Source organism: Balaenoptera acutorostrata, chromosome X, assembly GCF_949987535.1.
Source record: "Balaenoptera acutorostrata chromosome X, mBalAcu1.1, whole genome shotgun sequence".
Taxonomy (NCBI): domain Eukaryota; kingdom Metazoa; phylum Chordata; class Mammalia; order Artiodactyla; family Balaenopteridae; genus Balaenoptera; species Balaenoptera acutorostrata.
The window spans coordinates 83750852-83776118 of NC_080085.1; positions in this window are offsets into that span (position 1 = coordinate 83750852).

The following is a 25267-nucleotide window of genomic DNA, read 5'->3' on the forward strand; positions in this document are numbered from 1 at the left end:
TTTGCTGTTATAATGTAATCACACTACCTTTGAAGCAATACTGTGTTACATGAAAGGGTACTTGGATTAGTTGTAAATGTATATTGCAAACTCCAGGGCAACCATTTAAAAAAGCAGAAAACAAAGTATAACTGATGAACTAAGAAAGGAGAGAAAAATGCAGTCATATAAAATGCTGCATGAATACCATAAAAGGTAGACAAAGAGTAGAAAATTAAAATTGGAACAAAGAACATGGGCAAAAATAGAAAATGATAACAAATATGGTAGGTAGTAATCCAACTATATCAATAATTACTTTGAATGTCAATGTTCTACATGCACCAATTAAAACACACAGATTGTCAGAGTGGATCAAAAAATAAGACAACTGTTAGTTGTTTAGAAGAAACCCACTTTAAGTATAAAGATACATATAGAATACAAGTAAATGGATGGAGAAAAATATACCAGGCTAACACTAACCAAAAAAAAGCAGGAATAGCTATATTAATTTTAGACAAAGTAGACTTCAGAGCAAGGAAAATGGTCAGTGATAAAAACAGGAATTACATAACTATAATGGGGTCAGCTCTCCAAGAACACATAACAATCCTTAAAGGTATGCACCTAATAATAGAACATCAAACTAAGAAAGGCAAAAACTGATAGAACTACAAGGAGATGTAGATAAACCCACTATCATAGTTGGAGGCTTCAACACTCTTCTATCAGAAATGGACAGATCTATCAGGCAGGCAATCGTTAAGGACATAGCTGAACTCAAAAACACCATCAATCAGGATGATATAATTGACATCTATAGACTACTTCATCCAAAAACAGCAGCATACACATTCTTCGCAAGCTCACATAGAACATCCACCAAGGTAGACTACATTCTGGATCATAAAATGCAGCTTAAATTTTTTTAAAGAATTGAAATTGTATATCTGCTTTCAGAACACAATGGAATTAAACTAGAAATCAATAATGAAAAGTAAATGGAAAATCCACAAATATGTAAAGATTAAGCAACACACTTCTAAATAATACATGGATCAAAGAAGAAATCCCAAGATAATTTTTTAAATATTTTGAACTAAAAGAAAATAAAAACACAACTTATCAAAATTTCTGGGATGTAGGGAAAACATTGCTTAGAGGAAAATTCATAGCATTGAATTCATGTATAAGGAAAGAAAAAAAAAAAACAATCTAAAATCAATCATCTAAGTTTCCAGCTTAGGAAACTAGAAAAAGAAGAGTAAATTAAACCACAGCAGAAGAAAAGAAATAATAGAAATTAGAGCAGAAGTCACTAAAATTGAAAATGGGAAGATCAATAGATAAAAATCAACAAAATAAAATCTGGTTCTTTGAAAAGATCAATAAATTAATAAGCCTTTAGTCAGGCTAACTTAAAAATAAACTAAGAAAAAAGAGAGAGTACACAAATTACTACTATTGGAAAGAGATCCCATGGATATTAAAAGAATAATAAATACTTTGAACAACTCTCTATGCCCACAAATTTGATAATGTAGTTGAGATTGATCAATTCTTTGAAAAGACATGACATTAATGAAAGAAATTGAAAAAGACACAAATAAGTGGAAAGACATTCCATGCTCATAGATTAAAAGAAATAATATTGTTAAAACGTCCATGCTACACAAAGCAATCTACAGATTCAATGCATTCCCTACCAAACTTCTAATGGCATTTTTCACAGAAATAGAACAATCTTAAAATTTGTATGAAAGCACAAAAGACTTCATATAGCTAAAGTAATCTTGGAAAAGAAAAACAAAGCTGGAGGCATTATACTTCCTGTTTTCAAACTACATTACAAAATTATAGGAATCAAAATTGTATGGTTTTAGCAAAAAAAAAAAAGATACATAGACCAATGGAATAGACTAGAGAGCCCAGAATTAAGCCCTGCATATAGGATAAACTAGTATTCAACAAAGGAACCAAGAACACCCAATGAGGAAAGAATAATCTTTTCAAATAGTGTTATGAAAATGAGATAATTACATGCAGAAAAATGAAATTGGACCCCTATCTTACATCACTCAAAAAAATAATTTGAAATGGATATAAGACTTATACATAAGACCTGATACTATAAAATTTCTAGAATAAAACTTAGGGAAAGAAGCTCCTCAACATAGGTCTTGGCAATGACTTTTTGAATATGACACCAAAACCACAAGCAACAAAAGCAAAAATCAAAAAGTGGTTTTGAGTTAGGGGACTCTCAGAGCCTAGAGCTTACACTAGCTCATACTGAATCTAGGCTCTGAGAACATTCCAACTCAAAATCTATCATCTTTTAGTACTAAACAACTTAAAGAATGAATTATTTTTTGGAAATAGTAGGATTTAAAAAGCCACTATTCTGTATTATCAGAATCTTACCAGTTTTTCTTAAGCTCTTCGGTTAAAACTGTAAAATTATGGAAGATCTGATTACTTGTACAGCATTTTTTAAATGGTGTTTGAGTCTGCAACAGTTATTTAACTTGTTAATTGGAACAGGTTTAGGAGCTACTCAGTTTCAGCATAAAATTAGATCTAGTTACCTAGATCAGTAACTCAGCAATTTTTGAACATTTGCTGTGCTGTGTTAGGTACCAGTAATATCAACTTGAATAAAAGACTTGGCTCCTGTGGGACTTTAAAGTTGAATGTGGAACCAGGCCTTAAGACAGAAAAGTGTAAAACGTGCAATTAGAGTTTAGTACTTTTTCTGACATTATTTTATCATTTAAATTATTGTAATAATTTGAGAATATTATACATAATCAAGAACATTGAAGCATATACATTTCCTTGAACTTTTAAAATTACAACTAGATTTTTAGGTTCTCTTATTTTATTTAAAATGTTGGAAACAGTTTTATTATGCAATTTTTAAACTGATCCTGATTGTTGTTTTGTGTACCTAGAGTAATCCAGTTTCAAAATATTGGGATTATAGAAAGTAGATCAGTGTTTGCTTGGGGTTGAGAGTGGAAGCAGGCAGATTGAAAGCATAGGAGTAAGAAGGAACTTTTGGGGGTAGTAGAAGTATTCTATATCTTGATCATAGTGGTGGTTACACCGGTATATACATTTGTCAAAACTTGTTGAACTGTAGTTTAAAATAAGTGTGTTTTATTGTATATAAATTTTACCTCAATATTAATTTAAAAAGAAAAAAGTGGGACTACATTAAACTTAAAAGCTTCTGCACAGCAAAAGAAACAATCAACAAAAGTAAAAGCAACCTACAGAATGGGAGAAACTATGTGCAAACCATATATCAGATAAGGGATTAATATCCAAAATATATAAAGCACTGATACAACTCAGTAACAAAAACCAAACAATCCAATTGAAAAATGGGCAGAGGAACTCAACAGACATTTTCCCAAAGACATACAAATGGCCAACAGGTACACGAAAAGATGCTCAACATCACTAATCATCAGGAAAATGCAAAACAAAACCACAATGAGATATCACCTCACACCTGTTATAAAGGCTATCACCAAGAAGACAAGGCATAACAAGCGTTGGTGAGTGTGTGGAGAAAAGGGAACCCTTCTGCACTGCTGTTAGGAATGTAAATAGTTCAGCCACTATGCACAACAATATGGAGGTGCCTCAAAAAATTAAAAATAGAACTACCATATGATCCAACAATTCCACTTCTGGGTATATACCCAGAGGAAATGAAAACAGTATGTCAAAGGGATGTATACACTACATGTTTACTGCAGCATTGTGAACAATAGCCAAGGTATGGAAACCACCTAAGTGCCAGTCAACAGATGAACAGATAAATAAGATGTAGTGTATATATTCAATGGAATACTACTCAGCCATGAAAAAGAAGGACATCCTGCCATTTGTGACAACATGGATGAAACTTGAGGTCATTATGCTTAGTGAAATAAGTCAAACAAAAAAAGACAAAAACCATATGATATCACTTATATATGGAATCTAAAAAGGAAACAAAACTCATAGATACAGAGAACAGATTGGTGGTTGCCAGAGGTGAGGGGTGGGTATGGGTGAAATGGAAGAAGGTGGTCAAAAGGTACAAACTGCCAGTTTTAAGAGAAATATGTCCTGGGATGTAATGTACAGCATGATGATTATAGTTAACAGTACTGTACTGTATATTTGAGAGTTGCTCAAAGAGTAGACCTTAAAAGTCCTCATCACACACAAAAATTATAGCTATGTGTGGTGATGGATGTTAGCTAAACTTATTGTGGTAATAATTTTGCAATGTATACATATATCAAATCATTATGTTACCACCTAAAACTAATATAATGTTATATGTCAATTATATCTCAATTTTTTTAAAAATGAAAGATATAAAAGAATTTAATGACCAAATTGTTTTAAAAACAGGGTTATTTGGCTATAAAAGCACTTAAAGCTTCTAATCCACAACGTGCTTGAAAACTAATTTGAGAATCATGGCCCACACATATGAAAATCAATGGTAATTATGCCCTAAAGACTGTTAACATCATAAGATTTAAAGAAGGAGTTAATATGAGCTGTATGATAACATGATACTATGAATAAGAGAGGGTTGCTTTTAATAACACTAGTAATGGTTGGGAAGATTCACTTATATGTATATTAAAAATAAAACATGAAATCAAGGACATATTTGAAGTTATTCAGGAATGTGAATCTTGTTAAGCTTTAGGGTGGACAATTTGCAAAATTTCAACATTTACAACATTGACAAAAACCAGTGCAACATGAGAGTTCTGTTAAATTTCAAGTTGCCCAATTTTGTTGATTATTAAACATTAAAATATGAGAAAATTGTAGATTCTGCTTCTTAAACTGTATTATTCTCAGATGAGCATTTCTCCCATCTGGGTATGTAAAATACTCCCTCAGCAAACACAAAAGAAAGAAAGGAAAGAATGGAATAAAGAAAGAGAGAGAGAGAGAAAGAAGGATAGAAGAAAGAAAGAAAGAAAGAAAGAAAGAAAGGGGAAGAAAGAAAGGAAGATAAATACTATTAACAAATCTATGCCCACAAATTTGATAACCTAGATGAAATGTACCAATTTCTTAAAAAACACAATCTGCCAGAACTCACACAAGAAGAAACAGACAATCTGAATAAGCCTAAATATATTAAAGAAATTGAATCATTAATTATCATTCCAAAAGGTAGAGTATTAGGCTCGAATATGTTTCCTGGTGAATTCTACCAAATATTTAAAGAAAAAATTATAAAACTTCTCTGGAATCTCTTTCAGAGGACAGAAGTATATGGAGTGCTTCTCCACTCATTATATAAGACCAGAAGTACCTTAATGTCAAAACCAGACAATTGCAAGAAAACAAAACTACAGAATGGTATCTCTCATGAACATAAATACAAAAATCCTCAACAAAATATTAGCAAATAGAATTCAGCATGTATAAAAAGAATTATACACCACTAAGAATGCATGCAAACAAGTTATAATCATTTAGAGAAAATCTAAGCCAACCTATAAACATATCCTCTGTCCCAGGTTGTGTTATTTGTGGAAAGGTATTTTGAAATAAGAAAAGTGGATCATTTATTTATCACTTAGCATATTTTCAGTTTAGGTCTCAGAAAATACAATTCAACTGGGTTCATGGCTTAGAAGTAAATTTGTAGCACTAAATTTTTTTTTAGAATAGTGGAAACGTCTCAAATCAAAGACTTCAGCTTCCATCTTAGAAGACTAGGAAAAGAAGAGCAAATTAAACCCAAAGTAAAACAAGAAAGGAAATAGTGAAGATCAAAATAGGAATCAACAAAATAGAAAGCAAAAAATAATAAAAATCTTCTTTAAGAAGATGAACAAGATTTATAAATCTCAAGTGTAATATAACATGGCCAATTGCGATGTAGCCCCAAAATGCAAGGTTGGTTGGACATTAGAAAACCAATTATTGCAATTCACTGTATTACCATATTAAAAGGGGGAAAACATATGACTGTATCAAGAGAAAAAGAAAAAGCATTTGAAAATATCCAATATCAATTACTGAACGGGGGGGTGGTGAAAAGACCTCTCAGCCAATCAAGAATAAAAAGGAACTTTTTCAATATGATGAAAGACATCTACAAAAAATCCACAGTCAACATCATATTTAATGGTAAAAGACTAAATGTTTTCTCCCTAAGACCACGAATGAGACAGAGATGTCAGCTCTTGTTACGTCATTCAATATTGTACTGGGGTTTCTAGCCAGGGAAATTAGATAAGAAAAAAATAAAATTCATACAAGTTTGGGAAAGAAGTAAATCTGTCTTTATTTGCAAATGATATGAATGTCTATGTAGAAAGTCTGGTGAAATCCATCAAAAAAGCTACTAGGATTAATCAATTAACCTTGTAATAATTCAAGATGCAAAATCTATGTACAAAAAATCAATTGTGATTGACTTCCAGAATGGTGGAGTAAGAAGTGCAAACATACTCTCTTCCCAGGAAACAACAAATTAACTGGAGAAAATTATATTTTTTAATTACTTAATGTCTCTGGAAATAATCCTAAAGGTATACAACAAATGTAGAGACATTCATTCAAGAAAATTTAATAAATCTTGATAAAACAGAAAGAGTCTGTCTGCATTTCAGCCATGGCCAATCCATTATCCCCAACCCTAGTTACAGTAAGAGAATTATGTGGGACAGACCTGAAAACATTTCCAAGTCATACGCATATCAATCTACAAAGGATGGAAGCTTCACTGGCACGAGGGGCCTACATATAACCTCCAACAAAACATTGCCTGAACAATAAGGTACTTGGACACAGTACCAACTCCAAGGAAGCCAGATGTAAACATAAAATCAGATGCATCCCTGGCAGTCTCGGAAACTGTGTGCATGTCAGAGGCTGCAACCTCTCAGGAAAATATACCTAACTAGGTTTTGACTGACCATGGGTCAAAAACAATAAACTTCCTGAATAGCTGCCTCCAAGCCACTCACAGATCCAATGATAAAATCCAAAAATATAATTAGTCAAAGTAGCTTAAGCACAACCTTTGACCAATAAGTGGCTTATGGTGACACAGGAGTGATACTTGGGTAGCAAAGCTAAAAGATAAACATAAGAAAAAACATTTGGACAGGAGTATCAGGATCCCCACACTGTGAGGAAAATAGACTTCACAGAATTACTTTAGCCAAAACATAAAACAAATAAATTAATAAATGACTAATCAAACAATAGCAGCAGCACCACCACCCGCCCCCCAGTGGGGGGTGGGAGGGATCAGTATCCAAGTTGCTACCATATGTTACCTAAAATATCGAGTATTCAACAAAAAATTTTGAAGCATGGAAAGGAAATACAAAAGTATAACCCATACTGAGGAGTAAAAAAGCAGTTAATAGAAATTGTCCCTGAGAGGAGCTTCAAGATGGCGGAAGAGTAAGAAGTGGAGATCATCTTCCTCCCCACAAATATATCAGAAATCCATCTACATGTAGAACAACTCCTACAGAACACCTACTGAACGCTGGCAAAAGAGCTCAGACCTCCCAAATGGCAAGAAACTCCCCACGTATTTGGGTAGGGCAAAAGAAAAAAGAAAAATCAGAGACAAAAGAATAGGGATGGGACCTGCACCAGTGGGAGGGAGCTATGAAGGAGGAAAGGTTTCCACACACTAGGAAGCCCCTTCGCAGGTGGAGACAGTGGGTGGCGGAGGGGGAAGCTTTGGAGCCACGGAGGAGAGCGCAGCAACAGGGGTGCAGAGGGCAAAGTGGAGAGATTCCCGCACAGAGAATCAGTGCTGGCCAGCACTCACCAGCCCAAGAGGCTTGTCTGCTCACCCGCCGGGTCAGGTGGGGGCTGGGAGCTGAGGCTCGGGCTTCGGAGGTCGGATCCCAGGGAGAGCACTGGGGTTGGCTGCGTGAACACAGCCTGAAGGGGGCTAGTGCACCACAACTAGCTGGGAGGGAGTCCGGGAAAAAGTCTGGAGCTGCCTAAGAGGCAAGAGACTCTTTCCTTGCCTCTTTGTTTCCTGGTGCACGAGGAGAGGGGATTAAGAGCGCCGCTTAAAGGAGCTCCAGAGATGGGCGCAAGCAGCTGCTATCAGCGCAGACCCCAGAGACAGGCATGAGATGCTAAGGCTGCTGCTGCAGCCACCAAGAAGCGTGTGTGCAAGCACAGGTCACTATCCACACCTCCCCTCCTGGGAGACCGTGCAGCCCACCACTGCCAGAATCCTGTGATGCAGGGACAAATTCCCTGGGAGAACACACGGCGCACCTCAGGCTGTTGCAACGTCATGCCAGCCTCTGTGGCCACAGGCTCGCCCCGCATCCCGTACCACTCCCTCCCCCAGGCCTGAGTGAGCCAGAGCCCCCGAATCAGCTGCTAATTTAACCCCATCCTGTCTGAGCGGGAAGAGACACCCTCAGGCGACCTACACGCAGAGGCGGGGCCAAATCCAAAGCTGAACCCCAGGAGCTGTGTGAACAAAGAAGAGAAAGGGAAATCTCTCCTAGCAGCCTCAGAAGCATCAGATTAAATCTCCACAATCAACTTGATGTACCCTGCATCTGTGGAATACCTGAATAGACAACAAATCATCCCAAATTGAGGAGGTGGACTTGGGAACAATGATATATATATATTTTTCCTTTTTCTATTTTTGTGAGTGTGTATGTGTATGCTTCTGTGTGTGATTTTGGCTGTATAGCTTTGCTTTTACCATTTGTCTGAGGGTTCTGTGTGTCCTTTTTTTTTTTTTTTTTTTTAGTATAGTTTTTAGCACTTGTTATCATATGTGGATTTGTTTTTGGGTTTGGTTGCTGTCTTCTTTCTTTCTTTCTTTTATTTTATTAGTTTTTACATTTCTTTTTAATTTTTATTTTTTATTTGAATAATTTTATTTTATTTTTTCTTTCTTTCTTCCTTTTTTTCTCCCTTTTATTCTGAGCTGTGTGGATGACAGGGTCTTGGTGCTCCAGCAAGGCATCAGGCGTGTGCCTCTGAGGTGGGAGAGCTCAGTTCAGGACATTGGTCCACCAGGGACCTCCCAGCTCCACGTAATATCAAACGGCAAAAATCTCCTAGAGATCTCCATCTCAATGCCAAGACCCATCTCCACTCGATGACCAGCAAGCTACAGTGCTGGACATGATATGCCAAACAACTAGCAAGACAGGAACACAACCACACCCACTAGCAGAAAGGCTGCCTAAAATCATAATAAGGTCACAGACACCGCAAAACTCACCACTGGATGCAGACCTGCTCAGCAGAAAGACAATATCCAGCCTCATCCACCAGAACACAAGCACTAGTCCCCTCCACCAGGAAGCCTACACAACACACTCAACCAACCTTAGCCACTGGGGGCAGACACCAATAAAAACGGGAACTATGAACCTCCAGCCTGTGAAAAGGAGACCACAAACACAGTAAGTTAAGCAAAATGAGAAGACAGAGAAACACACAGCAGATGAAGGAGCAAGGCAAAAACCCACCAGACCAAACAAATGAAGACGAAATAGGCAGTCTACCTGAAAAAGAATTCAGAATAATGTTAGTAAAGATGATCTAAAATCTTGGAAATAGAATGGAGAAAATACAAGAAACGTTTAACAAGGACCTAGAAGAAATAAAGAGCAAACAAACAATGCTGAACAACACAATAAACGAAATTAAAAATTCTCTAGAAGGAAGCAAAAGCAGAATAACAGAGGCAGAAGAATGGATAAGTGCCCTGGCAGATAAAAAAGTGGAAAAAACTACCGCAGAGCAGAAAAAAGAAAAAAGAATGAAAAGAATTGAGGACAGTCTCAGAGACCTCTGGGACAACATTAAATGCAACGACATTCGAATTATAGGGGTCCCAGAAGAAGAAAAGAAAAAGAAAGGGACTGAGGAAATATTTGAAGAGATTATAGTTGGACACTTCCCTAATATGGGAAAGGAAATAGTTAATCAAGTCCAGGAAGAACAGGGAGTCCCATACAGGATAAATCCAAGGAGAAACACACCAAGGCACATATTAATCAAACTATCAAAAAATAATACAAAGAAAAAATATTAAAATGAGCAAGGGAAGAACAAGAAATAACATATAAGGGAATCCCCATAAGGTTAACAGCTGAACATTCAGCAGAAACTCTGCAAGCCAGAGGGAGTGGCAGGACATATTTAAAGTGAAGAAAGGGAAAAACCTACAACCAAGATTACTTTACCCAGCAAGGATTTCATTTAGATTTGACAGAGAAATCAAAAGCTTCACAGACAAGCAAAAGCTATGAGAATTCAGCACCACCAAATCAACATTACAACAAATGCTAAAGGAACTTCCCTAGACAGGACACACAAGAGAAGGAAAAGACCTACAATAAGAAACCCAAAACAATTAAGACAATGGTAAGAGGAACATACATATCGATAATTACCTTAAATGTAAGTGTATTAAATGCTCCAACCAAAAGACATACACTGGCTGAATGGATACATAAACAAGATCCATATAAATGCTGTCTACAAGAGACCGATTTCAGACTTAGGGACACATACAGACTGAAAGTGAGGGGGTGGAAAAAGATATTCCATGCAAATGGAAATCAAAGGAAAGCTGGAGTAGCAGTTCTCATATCAGACAAAATAGACTTCAAAATGTAGACTATTACAAGAGACAAAGAAGGACACCAGATAATGATCAAGGGATCAATCAAAGAAGGAGATATAACAACTATAAATACACATGCATCCAACATAGGGGCACCTCAATACATAAGGCAAATACTAACAGCCATAAAAGGGGAAATCAACAGTAACACAATCATAGCAGGGGACTTCAACACCCCACTTTCACCAATGGACAGGTCATCCAAAATGAAAATTAATAAGGAAACACAAGCTTTAAATGATACATTAAACAAGATGGACTTAATTGATATTTATAGGATATTGCATTCAAAAACAACAGAATACACTTTCTTCTCAAGTGATCATGGAACATTCTCCAGGATACCATATCTTGGGTCACAAATCAAGCCTTGGTAAATTCAAGAAAATTGAAATTGTATCAAGTATCTTTTTCGACCACAACGCTATGAGACTAGATATCAATTACAGGAAAAGATCTGTAAAAAATACAAACACATGGAGGCTAAACAATACACTACTTAATAACCAAGAGATCACTGAAGAGATCAAAGAGGAAATAAAAAGATACCTAGAAACAAATGACAATGAAAACACAACGACCCAAAACCTATGGGATGCAGCAGAAGCAGTTGTAAGAGGGAAGTTTATAGCAATACAATCCTACCCTGAGAAACAAGAAACATCTCAAATAAACAACCTAACCACACACCTAAAGCAATTAGAGAAAGAAGAACAAGAAAACCCCAAAGTTAGCAGAAGGAAAGAAATCATAAAGATCAGATCAGAAATAAATGAAAAAGAAATGAAGGAAACAATAGCAAAGATCAACAAAACTAAAAGCTGGTTCTTTGAGAGGATAAACAAAATTAATAAATCATTAGCCAGGCTCATCAAGAAAAAAAGGGAGAAGACTCAAATCAAGAGAATTAGAAATGAACAAGGAGAAGTAACAAATGACACTGCAGAAATACAAAGGATCATGAGAGATTATAAAAGCAACTCTGCCAATAAAATGGACAACCTGGAAGAAATAGACAACTTCTTAGAAAAGCCCAATCTTCCAAGACTGAACCAGGAAGAAATAGAAAATATAAACAGACCAATCACAAGCACTGAAATTGAAACTGTGATTAAAAAGCTTTCAGAAAACAAAAGCCCAAGACCAGATGGCTTCACAGGCGAATTCTATCAAACATTTAGAGAAGAGGTAACACTTATCTTTCTCAGACTCTTCCAAAATATATAAGAGGGAGGAACACTCCCAAACTCATTCCACGAGGCCACCATCACCCTGATACCAAAACCAGACAAAGATGTCACAAAGAAAGAAAACTACAGGCCAATATCACTGATGAATATAGATGCAAAAATCCTCAACAAAATACTAGCAAACAGAATCCAACAGCACAGTAAAAGGATCATACACCATGATCAAGTGGGGTTTATCTCAGGAATGCAAGGATTCTTCAATATATGCAAATCAATCAATGTGATACACCATATTAACAAACTGAAGAGTAAAAACCATATGATCATCTCAATAGATGCAGAAAAAGATTTTGACATATTTCAACACCCATTTAGGATAAAAACCCTCCAGAAAGTAGGCATAGAGGGAACTTACATCAACATATTAAAGGCCATATATGACAAACCCACAGCCAACATCTTCCTCAAAGGTGAAAAACTGAAAACATTTCCACTAAGATCAGGAACAAGGTTGCTCACTCTCACCACTCTTATTCAACATTGTTTTGGAAGTTTGAGCCACAGCAACCAAAGAAGAAAAAGAAATAATAGTAATCCAAATTGGAAAAGAAGAAGTAAAGCTGTCACTGTTTGCAGATGACATGATACTATACAAAGAGAAGTCTAAAGATGCTACCAGAAAACTACTAGAGTTAATCAATGAATTTGGTAAAGTAGCAGGATACAAAATTAATGCACAGAAATCTCTTGCATGTCTATACACTAATGATGAAAAGTCTGAAAGTGAAATTAAGGAAACACTCCCATTTATCATTGCAACAAAAAGAGTAAAGTACCTAGGAATAAACCTACCTAAGGAGACAAAAGACCTGTATGCAGAAAACTATAAGACACTGATGAAAGAAATTAAAGATGATATAAACAGATGGAGAGATATACTATGTTCTTGGATTGGAAGAATTAACATTGTGAAAATGACTATAGTACCCAAAGCAATCTACACATTCAATGCAATCCCTATCAAACTACCACTGGAATTTTTCAGAGAACTAGAACAAAAAATTTCACAATTTGTATGGAAACACAAAAGACCCCGAATAGCCAAAGCAATATTGAGAAAGAAAAACGGAGCTGCAGGAATCAGGCTCCTGGACTTCAGACTATACTACAAAGCTACAGTAATCAAGACAGTATGTTACTGGCACAAAAACAGAAATATAGGTCAATGGAACAGGATAGAAAGCTCAGAGATAAACCTACGTACATATGGTCACCTTATTTTTGATAAAGGAGGCAAGAATATACAACGGAGAAAAGACAGCCTCTTCAGTAAGTGGTCCTGAGAAAACTGGACAGCTACATGTAAAAGAATGTAGAACACTCCCTAATACCATACACAAAAATAAACTCAAAATGGATTAAAGACCTAAATGTAAGGCCAGACCTTATAAAACTCTAGAGGAAAACATAGGCAAAACACTCTATGACATACATCACAGCAAGATCCTTTTTGACCCACCTCCTAGAGAAATGGAAATAAAAAGAGAAATAAATAAATGGGACCTAATGAAACTTAAAAGCTTTTGCACAGCAAAGGAAACCATAAGACAGAAAGACAACCCTTAGAATGGGAGAAAATATTAGCAAATGAAGCAACTGACAAGGGATTAATCTCGAAAATTAACAAGCAGCTCATGCAGCTCAATATCAAAAAAAGAAATAACCCAATCCAAAAATGGGCAGAAGACCTAAATAAACATTTCTCCAAAGAAGATATACAGATTGCCAACAAACACATGAAAGAATGTTCAACTTCATTAATCATTAGAGAAATGTAAATCAAAACTACAATGAGATATCACCTCACAGCAGTCAGAATGGCCATCACCAAAAAAGCTACAAACAATAAATGCTGGAGAGGATGTGGAGAAAAGGGAGCCCTCTTGCACTGTTTGTGGGAATTTAAATTGATACAGCCACTATGGAGGACAGTATGGAGGTTCCTTAAAAAACTAAGAATAGAACTACCATACGACCCAGCAAACCCACTACTGGACATATATCCTGGGAAAACCATAATTCAAAAAGGGTCATGTACCACAATGTTCATTGCAGCTCTATTTACAATACCCAGGACATGGAAGCAGCCTAAGTGTCCATCGAAAGGTGAATGGATAAAGAAAATGTGGCACATATATTTAATGGAATATTACTCAGCCATATAAGGAAACGAAATTGAGTTATTTCTAGTGAGGTGGGTGGACTTAGAGTCTGTCATACAGAGTGAAGTAAGTCAGAAAGAGAAAAACAAATACTGTATGCTAACACATATATATGGAATCTAAAAATAAAAAAAAAATGGTCATGAAGAACCTTGGGGCAGGACAGGAATAAAGACGCAGACCTACTTGAGAATGGATTTGAGGACACGGGAGGGGGAAAGGTAAGCTGGGACAAAGTGAGAGAGTGGCATGTACATATATACACTACCAAATGTAAAACAGATAGCTAGTGGGAAGAAGCCACATAGCACAGGGAGATCAGCTCGGTGCTTTGTGACCACCTAGGGTGGTGGGATAGGGAGTGTGGGAGGGAGGGAGATGCAAGAGGGAAGAGTTATGGGGATATTTGTATATGTATAGCTGATTCCCTTTGTTATAAAGCAGAAACTAACACACCATTGCAAAGCAATTATACTCCAATAAAGATGTTAAAAAAAAAATAAAGAAATTGCCCCTGTGGACGTCTAGATATCAGACTTAGTAGACAAAGATAAATATCAACTGTCATAAATATGTTCCAAAAATTACAGGAAACCATGTCTAAAGAACTAAATTATGAGAACAAGGTCTCAGTAGAGAATATAAATACTCAGAAAAGATACTAAGGAAACACACAGAGACACTTCAGTTGAAACGCTGAAAGGAAAAATTCACTAGAGGGGCTCAACAGCAGATATAGGCAGACAGAAGAATCAGTGAGATTGATAGATCAATAAAGTTTCAAATACAGAAAAAAAAAATAAGAATGAAGAAAAATGAAAAGACACCATTGTCAAACTTTTGAAAATCGAAGGCAAAGAGAGAACAATAAAAGTAGCAATATAAAAATGACTTGTCATGTTTGGGGAAACTAATAAGTTTTAACAGCTGGCCTCTCATCAGAAACAATAGAGACCAAATGCACTGGGATGACATATTTAAAGTACTGGGGAAAAAAACCCCGTCAACTAACAGCATTATATCAAGCAAAATTATGTTTCCAAAATAAAGGCAAATAAATACATCCTAGATAAACAAAAACTGACAGAATTTGTTGCCAGCAGACCTAGTTTAAAAGACATACTAAGGGGAGATTTTTAGGCTTAATGCAAGTGACACCAGTCATTTATTCAAATCTGCAAAAATATACAAAAAACAACAGTAAAGGTAATTATGTAGGTAATTATACAGGATGGTATAATTGCATATTTATCCCCCTGTCTTCTAACTGATTTAAAAATTGCACAAAACAATATGTATAAAATTGTATTAAAGAATCAAAAACATATAGAAATGTAATGTATTTGACAATAAAATCACAAAGGAAGCAGGGGGGAGCAAAATTGTATTGGAAGAAGAAAATGGCAGTGAATAGAGCTGTATACTATGAAAGTTTCACTATTTTACTGGAATTAAGTTAGTATAAATTTGAAGTATATTTTGATAAGTTAATGTGCATATTGTGAGTTCTAGAGAATCACTAGTAAATAATTTAAAATACATCATTAAAACTCTTAAAGGTATTAAAGTGCCATACTAAAAAATACATACTTAATATTAAACAAGGCAATAAAAAGGAAAAAAGATATAAGATATACAGATAAAAATGATAGACATGAATCCCACCATATCAATAATAACATTAAATATGAATGTTTTAAATAATTGTAGGAGAGTCAAGGGACTTTGGGACTGATCAAGTCAAAAATATGACCATGAGATTGCAGTTGCATGTGCAAGCTTTATTGGGTGATATTTGATCTATTTGTATGTGGGGGAAGTACCACATAGCAGAGGTCTATCAGAAGCTATGTGTAGTGGTTACTAAGAAAAGGCAGCAAAGTGAACCCTTAGGGGAGAGGAAAATCCCTATCAATGAATGTGGAATATCATTTCATTTATTTAGTTCTTCTTTGATCTCTTTTATTATAGTTTTGTAGTTTTTCTCATATAGATCTTGTACATATTTTGTTAGATTTATACCTAAGTATTTCAGTTTTGGAGAGTGGTCATGTAAATGGTAATATTATCTTATTTTCAAATTCTACTTGTTCATTCCCAGTATATAGGAAATTGATGGACTTTGTATATTAACCTGTATCCTGAAATCTTACTGTAATCACTTATTAGTTCCAAGAGTTTTTTTGTCAATTCTTTTGGATTTTCTACATAAATAATTATGTCATCTGTGAAGAAAGATAGTTTTACTTCTTCCTTCCCTATATGCATGCCTTTTATTTCCTTTTATTGTCATTCCTTTATTGCATTAACTAGGACTTCCAGTGTGATGCACAACAGCAGTAGTGAGAGGGGGCATCCTTGACTTGTTTCTGACCCATAACAGGAAAGCTTCAAGTTTCTTACCACTAAGTATGATGTTAGCTTGTAGGATTTATATAGATGTTCTTTATCAAGTTGAGGAAGTTCTTCTCTGTTCCTAGTTTACTGTGATTTATTTAAATCAAGAATCAGTACTGGATTTTGTGAAATGCTTTTTCTGCACCTATTGATATGATCATATGATTTTCTTCTTTAGCCTGTTGACGTGATGGATTACATAAATTGATTTTTGAATATTGAACCAGACTTATGTCTCTGAGATAAATCCTGCTTGGTCATGGTATATAATTCTTTTTATAATTTTTGGATTTAATTTGCTAATATTTTATTTTATTGTGGATTTTTGCATCTATGTTCATGAGAGATATTGTTCTGTAGTTTTCTTTTCTTGTAGTGCCTTTGTCTGGTTTGGGCATTAAGATAATGCTGGCCTCATAGATTGAGTTAGAAAGTATTCTCTCTGATTCTATCTTCTGAAAGAGATTGTTGAGAAATGGTATACTTTCTTCCTTAAATGTTTGGTAACCTTCACCAGGGAACACATCCGAGCCTGGTGCTTTCTGTTTTAGAAGGTAATTAATTACTGATTCAATTTCTTTAGTAGATACAGGCCTATTCTGATTATCTATTTCTTCTTTCTGAAAGATTGTATCTTTCAGGGAGTGCTAAATTCGATTTAGGTTATCAAATTTATAGGCATAGAGTTCAAAGTGTTATTTTATAGTCTTTTTAATGCCCATGGGATCTGTAGTGATATTCTCTCTTTCATTTCTGATATTGGTAATTTGTGTCTTCTCTCTTTTTTCGTAGCCTGGCTAGAAGCTTATTGATTTATTGCTCTTTTCAAAGAGCCAGTTTTAGATTTTGTTAATTTTCTCTATTGATTTTCTGTTTTCAATTTCATTGATATCTGCTCTAATTTTTATTATTTCATCTGCTGACTATGGATTTAATTTGTTTTTTTCTTTTTTCTAGTTTCCTAGGCTAGAAGTTTAGATGATTGATTTTAGATCTTTTTTTTTCTCATATATGAATTCAATGCAATAAATTTCCCTCAAAACACTGCTTCACCGTATCCCATAAATTTTGAGTTGTGCTTTCATTTTAATTTAGTTCAAAATATTTTTAATTTTTCTTGAGATTTTTCTGACCCATGTGTTCCTTAGACATATGTTGCTTAATCTCCAAATATCTGGGGATTTTCCAGTTATCCTTCTGTTATTGATTACTGGTTTAATTTCATTGTGTTCTGAGAGCAGACATTGTATGATTTCTAAAAAAAATTTTTTTTAAATTTTGAGGTGTGTTTTATGGCCCAGAATGTGATGTATCTTGGTGAATGTTCCATGTGAGCTTGAGAACTGCTGTTGTTGGATGAAGTAGTCTATACAGGCATCCTTCAGTATCCACATGAAATTAGTTCCAGGACCCCCAGTGGATACAAAAGCCATGGATGCTCAAGTTCCTTATAAAATGGTGTAGTATTTGAATTTAACCTATGTACATCCTCCAATATACTTTAAATAATCTCTAGATTACTTATAATACCTAATACAATGCAAATGCTATGTAAATAGTTATAAATACAATGTAATGCTATGTAAATAGTTGCTGGCACACAGAAAATTCAAATGTTGCTTTTTGGAACTTTCTGGAATTTTCAAAAAATATTTTCAATTCTTGGTTGTTTGAATCAGATGCAGAACTCGTGGATACAAAGGGCTGACTGCATATGTCAATTATATCCAGTTGATTAATGGTGCTCCTGGGATCATTTTACTGATTATCTACCTGATGGATCTGTCTATTTATGATAGAGAGATATTGAAGTCTCCAACTATGATAGTGGATTCATCTATTTCTCGTTGTTGTTCTATCAGTTTTTGCCTCACTTAATTTGATGCTCTGTCGTTAGGCACATACCCATTAAGGACTGTTACATCCTCTTGGAATACTTACCATTTTATCATTATACAATTCTCCTGTTTACCCTGAAAATTTTCTTGCTCTGAAGTCTCCTCTGTCTGAAATTAATATAGATACTTCTGCTTTCTTTTGATTAGTGCTTTCTTTTGATTAGTATTAGATGGTATACTTTTCCCCATCCCTTTACTTTAATCTACAAGTGTTTTTATATTTAAAGTGAGTTTCTTGTAGACAACTTAAAGTTGGGTCTTATTTTTTTATCTACTCTGGCAATCTCTGTATTTTAATTGATATATTTAGATCATTGATGTTTAAAGTAATTATTGATATACTTGGATTAATACCAGATTTGTTGTTATTTTATATTTATTGCCTTTGTTCTTTATTCCTATTTTTGTCTTCCACACTTTTGTACCTTCTGTGGTAGTAATGGAGTATTCTTTATGCTTGCATTTTCTCTCCTTTCTAAGCATATCAATTATACTTTTTAAAAACCTATTTTTAGTGGTTGCCCTTCAGTTTGCAATATCCATTTACAAATAATACAAGTTTGCTTTCAAATTACACTATAACACTTCAAAGGTAATGAAAATACCTTATAATAACAAAATATTCCTAATTCCTCCATCCTGTCCCTTGTATCATTGCTGTCATTCATTTCACTCATACATAAGCGTACTTAATCAAATATATGTGTGCATATAAAATCGAATACATTGCTGCTATTATTATTTCAAGCAAATCGTTGTCTGCTAGATCAATAAAGAATAAGAAAAATAAATGTTCTTATTTTATCTTTACTTATTCCTTCTTTGTGGGTCTTCCTTTCTTTATGTAGATCCAAGTTTTGTACCTATATTATTTTCCTTCTCTCTGAGGAACTTCTTTTAATATTTCTTTCAAGGCAGGTCTTTTGTCAATAAATTCCCTCAATTTTGTTTCTCTAAGATAGTTTTTGTTTATCTGAGAAATTCTTTCACTGGGTATAGATTTCTAAGTTGGTAAAATTTTCTCTCAATGCTTTAAATATTTCATTCCACTCTCTTCTTGCTTCCATGGTTTCTGAAAAGTTAATTATAATTCTTATCTTTTCTCCTCTATAAAGACTGTGGTTTTTCCCTCTAGATTCTTTCAATATTTTCTCTTTGTCTTTAGTTTTTTTGAAGTTTGTATATGATATGCCTAGGTACAGGATTTTTGTAATTTATCCTCTGGGACATTCTCTGAGCTTCCTGTACCTGTGGTTTGGTGTCTGACATTAATTTGGGGAAAATTCTCAGTCATTATCTTTTCAAATATTTCTTTTGTTCCTTTCTCTCTTTCTTCTTCTTCTGGTATTTCCACTATGCATATGTTACACCTTTAATAGTTATCCCACAGTCTTTGGACGTTCTGTTGTGGTTTATTTCAGTCTTTGTTCTATTTGCTTTTCAGTTTTGGAGGTTTTTATTAAGATATCCTCAAGCTCAGATTTTTCCTCAGCTGTGTTCAGTCTACTGATGTGCCCAACAAAGACACTGCATTTCTGCTATAGTGTTTTCAACATCTAACATTTGTTTTGATTCTTAAAATTCCACGTCCCTGTTTACATTTTCCAACTGTTCCTTCATGTTGTGTACTTTTATCCATTATAGCCCTTAGCATATTAATCATAGTTTTTTTCTTTACTTTTTTTTATCAAGGTATAGCTGACTAACAACATTATATTAGTTTCAGGTGTACAACAGAGTGATTCAAAATTTTTATAGATTATACTCCATTTAAAGTTATTATAAAATATTGTCTATATTCCCTGTGCTGTACAATATATCCTTGTAGGTTATTTATTTTTTACACTGTAGTTTGTACCTCTTAATTCCCTACCTTTATCTTTTTTTCAACATTTTGGTATGCTTTGTAGTTTTTTTTTTTTCAAAGTTGGACATAATATACTGTGTGAAAGGAACTGCAGTATATAGGCCTTTAAAAAGGTAGTTGTAAGGTGATTAGGTCTCAGTCTAATGGTAAGCCTGTGCCCCTGAACTGTGGACGTCACCACTGTTCTCAGTCCTTCCCTCCCAACCTCAGGTAGGACAGGATGGCTGTAGGTGGCAAAAATTATGTATTTCCCTTTCCCCACATAGGAAAGTTACAGGGGGCTGGAGTTGGGTGTTTCCCTTCTCCCATGTAGAAGGCTAGAGCTACCTGGAGTTAAGTTTTCCCCTTAGGCTCTGATAGAAGCCCTTCAAATTATGCTCTGGTAAAATAGCTTCTACTTGGGGCATGCCTCGTTAAGAAGAAAAGAATGCTCTGCCATATTTCAAAATGGTTCATTTTCCCCTCTTGCAGCCAGAAACATGAGGGGATTTTTCTCCAATATTCACTGTGAGGACCTGGTAGAGCTCCTCTAGGTAAATCTAACAAAAGTGTATAGGCCCTTCTGTGACTGGGTCCTCCTAGAGTTTTAACTCTCAGAGTTGTCCACACTGAGCCTCTAGCCATTTGTCAATGACACTTCAGGTTTTCCTACCCTGGCATTGGTCCCCACAGAAGTTTTTGCTCATGGATTTCTGCTCTGTAAATTGTGATTCTCTGTATCTGCCTGTCTCTCTCTCCAATTTGGGTGCATCGGTTTGCCCTGTGACCTCACTTCTTTGATGAATCAAAGAAGAGTGTTTTTTTTTCAGTTTGTTCAGCTTTTTACTTGTTTCTAGGATGGAGTGGTGACTTCTAAGCTTCTTGCATGCTGGACCAGAAACAGGGAGTCTCTAGTTTTTAAAATAAATTTTTAAAAATAGGATAAAATTAATTTTTTAGGATAGTTTTAGATAAACAGAAAAGTTGCAAAGATAGTGCAGAGAGTTCATATAAACCTCAGGCCTAATTTCTCCTATTGTTAGCCTCTTACACTGGTATGGTACATTTGTCACAACTAATAAACCATTGTTGATAAACTATTATTATATAAAATCTATACTTTGTACGGATGCCCTTAGATCTATCTAACGTTCTTTTTCTGTTCCAGAAACTCCCATCCAGGAAACCACATCACATTTAGTCATTATGTCTCTTTAAGCTCTGGCTGTGAGAGTTTCTCAGACTTTCCTTGTTTTCGATGACCTTGACAGTTTTAGAGAGTATTCATCAAGTATTTTGTAGAAAATACCTCAATTTTGGTTTGTCTGTTATTTTTCTCAGTGTTAGACTGGAGTAAATTTTCTCAGGGGGGAATAATACCACAGGGGTAAAGTGCTATTTTCATCACATCACATCAGGGATACATGGTATCAACATGACTTATCACTGATGATGTTAAACATAATATCCTGCCCCTGGTAGTGTTCTCCAGGTTTCTCAAAAACATTTACTTTTTTCCATTATTTATACTCTATTCTTTGCAAGCAAGTCACCAAACAAAGTGCACATGCAATGGGAGGAGGGGGATTAAGCTGTACTTCTTGGAAAGAGGAGTGTCTACAAAAATTATTTGGAATTTTTCTGTAAGGAACTGTTCCCACTTCCCCCACATTTATTTAATATTTAATATTTATTCAATCATTTATCTATATCAGTATGAACTTGTGGAGATTTGTTTTACTCTTTGCATTATAATCAAATACTATATTGTTTATTATGTTGCACAAATTTTTCCAGCTTTGCTTATTAGGAGATATTTTAGGTTGGCTCCTGTGTCCCTTTGATATTCCCTCATCCTTTTACTTTCTGAGCACTACTCTACTTTCTGAGCACTACCTTACTTTCTGACCCTACAAGATGTTCCAGGCTCATTTGTATATTCCCTACCCCAGCCCTAATAATTTTTCCTAGGAGCCTTGATTTTCTTTTATGGGGGGAATGGTACCTAGAAACCTAGATATGGCGCTGCTGTGCTCAATGCTACTGGGGTCATTGCTTCCCAGTTCTCTCAGTTGATGGATTTGGGAAATACATGTATGTATACTAACCCATGTATACACACCTATCTATAATTATTTCTATATCTCTCCATCTGTATCTCCATCATACTGATGTCTTCAATCACAAGGCAATATCATATGGTTCATTCCAGCCTTTCTCCCCTTTCTTATCTGAAACTTCCTTCTCCAACCATAAAAAATGTAGCTCCTACCATGCACTTTCCACTTAGTTCAACCCCAGTATACATGTAAAGTAGTTATTACTACTGTAGTAGTACAGTAGTAACCTGTACCTCTGTGAGAAACAACTTTACCAACTAGAGTACAATGTTTATGTATAGCTCTTTCTATATTTATCCTTAAAGTTTCTAGTCAAATCACCATTTTCAAAACTTACTTAGGTCAGCTTTTTTTCCCCCATTCCTTTCAGTGAAGTCATGCTGTTTTAATATAGTTAGATTCTGCATTTCATCCTTGGATCCCTGACCTACTGGTTGATTTTTTTTTTTTTAATTTGCATTCATTGAAGTTCAGTCTTTGCGATGTTCAGTACTATGTGGCTTGACAAATGCAGTGTTATGTATCTACCACATCGGTACCACATAGAAAAATTCCATCACCCTAAAGAATCGCCTGTGCATACCCTTGTAACCAGCCACTCCCCCTCCAAACCTCTGAAACCACATGTTTGTCTTCTGTCTCTATATTTTTGCCTTTTCCAGAATATCATATGAATGGAATCATTTAATATGTAGCCTTTTTGATCTTTTTTCACTTAACAAAATGCATTTAAGTTTCATTCATGTTGTTGCATGAATTAATACTTAGTTCTTTTTTTTACTGAACAATATGCTCTTTATAATTATATCCACAATTTGTTTTTGTAGTCACCTATTGAAGTAAAAAACAGACATTTTGGTTGCTTCAGTTTTTGGTTATCATAAGTAAAGCTGCTATAAACATTCATGTACAGGTTTTTGTGTGAATATAAATTTTCAGTTCACTGGGGTAAATACTTCGGTCTATGATTGATGGGATTGTGGTAATTCTGTGTTTTACTTCATGAGTAACTACTAAACTGTCTTTAATGTGGCTGTCCCATTTTGCATCCCCACCCACTATGAATGAGAGTTTCTGCTACTCCACAACTTTGTGAGCATTTGGTGTTGTCAATTATATTTTTTTAATTTGCGTTTTTCTAATGACATATGATGTTGTGTATATTTTCATATATTTATTTGCCATTAGTATATATTTGTCTGTTTAGGTCTTTTATTCATTTTTTCATTTATTCCCCTTATTATTGAGTTTAAAGAGTTCCTTGTATATTCTAGATACAAATTTGACTGTTTTCATCAGATATATAATTTGAAAATATTTTCTCCTAGTCTTTCACTCCTGGTCTTGTCATTCTCTTAACAACATATTTTTGCAAATCAAAGCATTTAGATTTGATAAAGTCCAACATGCTGGGGTTTTTCCCTTCATGACTCATGCTTTTGCTGTGTCTAAAAGCTCATTGCCAAACAGAGGTCATGCAGATTTTCTCCTAGAAGTTTTATATTCTTTTATTTTTATAATTAGGTCTATGATCCACTTTGAGTTAATTTTTGCAAACGATGTGAGGTATAGGTATAGAAATTTTTTTTCATATGGTCTTCCAAATTTTTCAGCACCACTTGTTAACAAGACTATCCATTTCCCATTGAATTTCTTTGCATCTATTTCAAAAATCAGTTTATTTGTGTGAGTCTATTTCTGGACTCTATTTTATTCCATTTGTCTGCATGTATCCTTTCACCACTACCACACTGTCTTGATTACTGTAGCTTTATAGCAAGTCTGTAAATGGAATAATGTGAGTAATCCAACTTTTTTCTTACTTGTAAGAATATTTTTTTACTATCCTAGTACCTTTGAGTTCCTATGTAAATTTTAGAATCAGCTTGTCACTATCTACAAAAAAAGCTTGCTGAGATTTTTATTGAGATCGTGTGGAATCTATAGAGAAATTGGAGAGAAATGACATTTTAAGAATCTGGAATCTTCCATTCCATCAACATGGTATATTTTTCCATTTTAGATCTTCTTCAATTTTTTATCAGTGTTTTATACTTTTCTATATGTAGATCCTACACATATATATTACATGCGTGTAAGGGGAAGAAATTTGAGGATTACAATCAGCTGCTTTAAATGAATAGACGCGAGTCCAGCTTCAGGAAGTATGTAGCCCTTTCTGATACCTTCTGGAGGCAAACCAAACCGTCCAGAAAGGAACCAGAAGATTTCAGCCCGCCTGGAGACTTAATCATCCTCTAGCCTTAGAATCAACTATTCACTGTCTGGTGAACTAAAAGGAAATTCTAGTCCTAGGGATACCAGTGAAGTAGGCAGTTTGCTTCAGTCCTCTCTCTACTTCTAATGCTTTTGCATTCTCCTTATATCACGGTGCTTCCTTTTGCAGAAGAGTAGTATCCAATAACTTCTTAATATGTTATCCCCATTGATATATTTATATTTTAACATATTATTCCAGAATAATTGTTCAAAAAACAAATTATTTTGTTGAAACTTCTGGCAATGTGATACCAGTATAGAGAAATATTTTGAGTTTAGGAGACTTCCCAATATCCATTAAACCAAACCACGAAAAAGTCATTATTCTTTATACTCATAAAGCAATTCTAGGCTCTGAAACAAGTAGCATCAAAACATGAAAATAGAGAACTATTATTTACTGAGTACTTGCTATGTGTCTCTCCTAATCAGCATTACATTGTAAGGAGGTAAGTATGGTCATCCTAATGGTACAGATAAGGAAACAGAGATTCAAAGTAATTGAATAACTTGAAAGGTCAAATAGTTAGCAAATGACATAACCTTCAGAGTGTCTAATTCCTAAATAATTATCTTAACCATTATTTTATTGTTTTTCTGCTCTATTCACTAGAAAGGTAGACAAAACAAATGGTATGAATCCTTTTT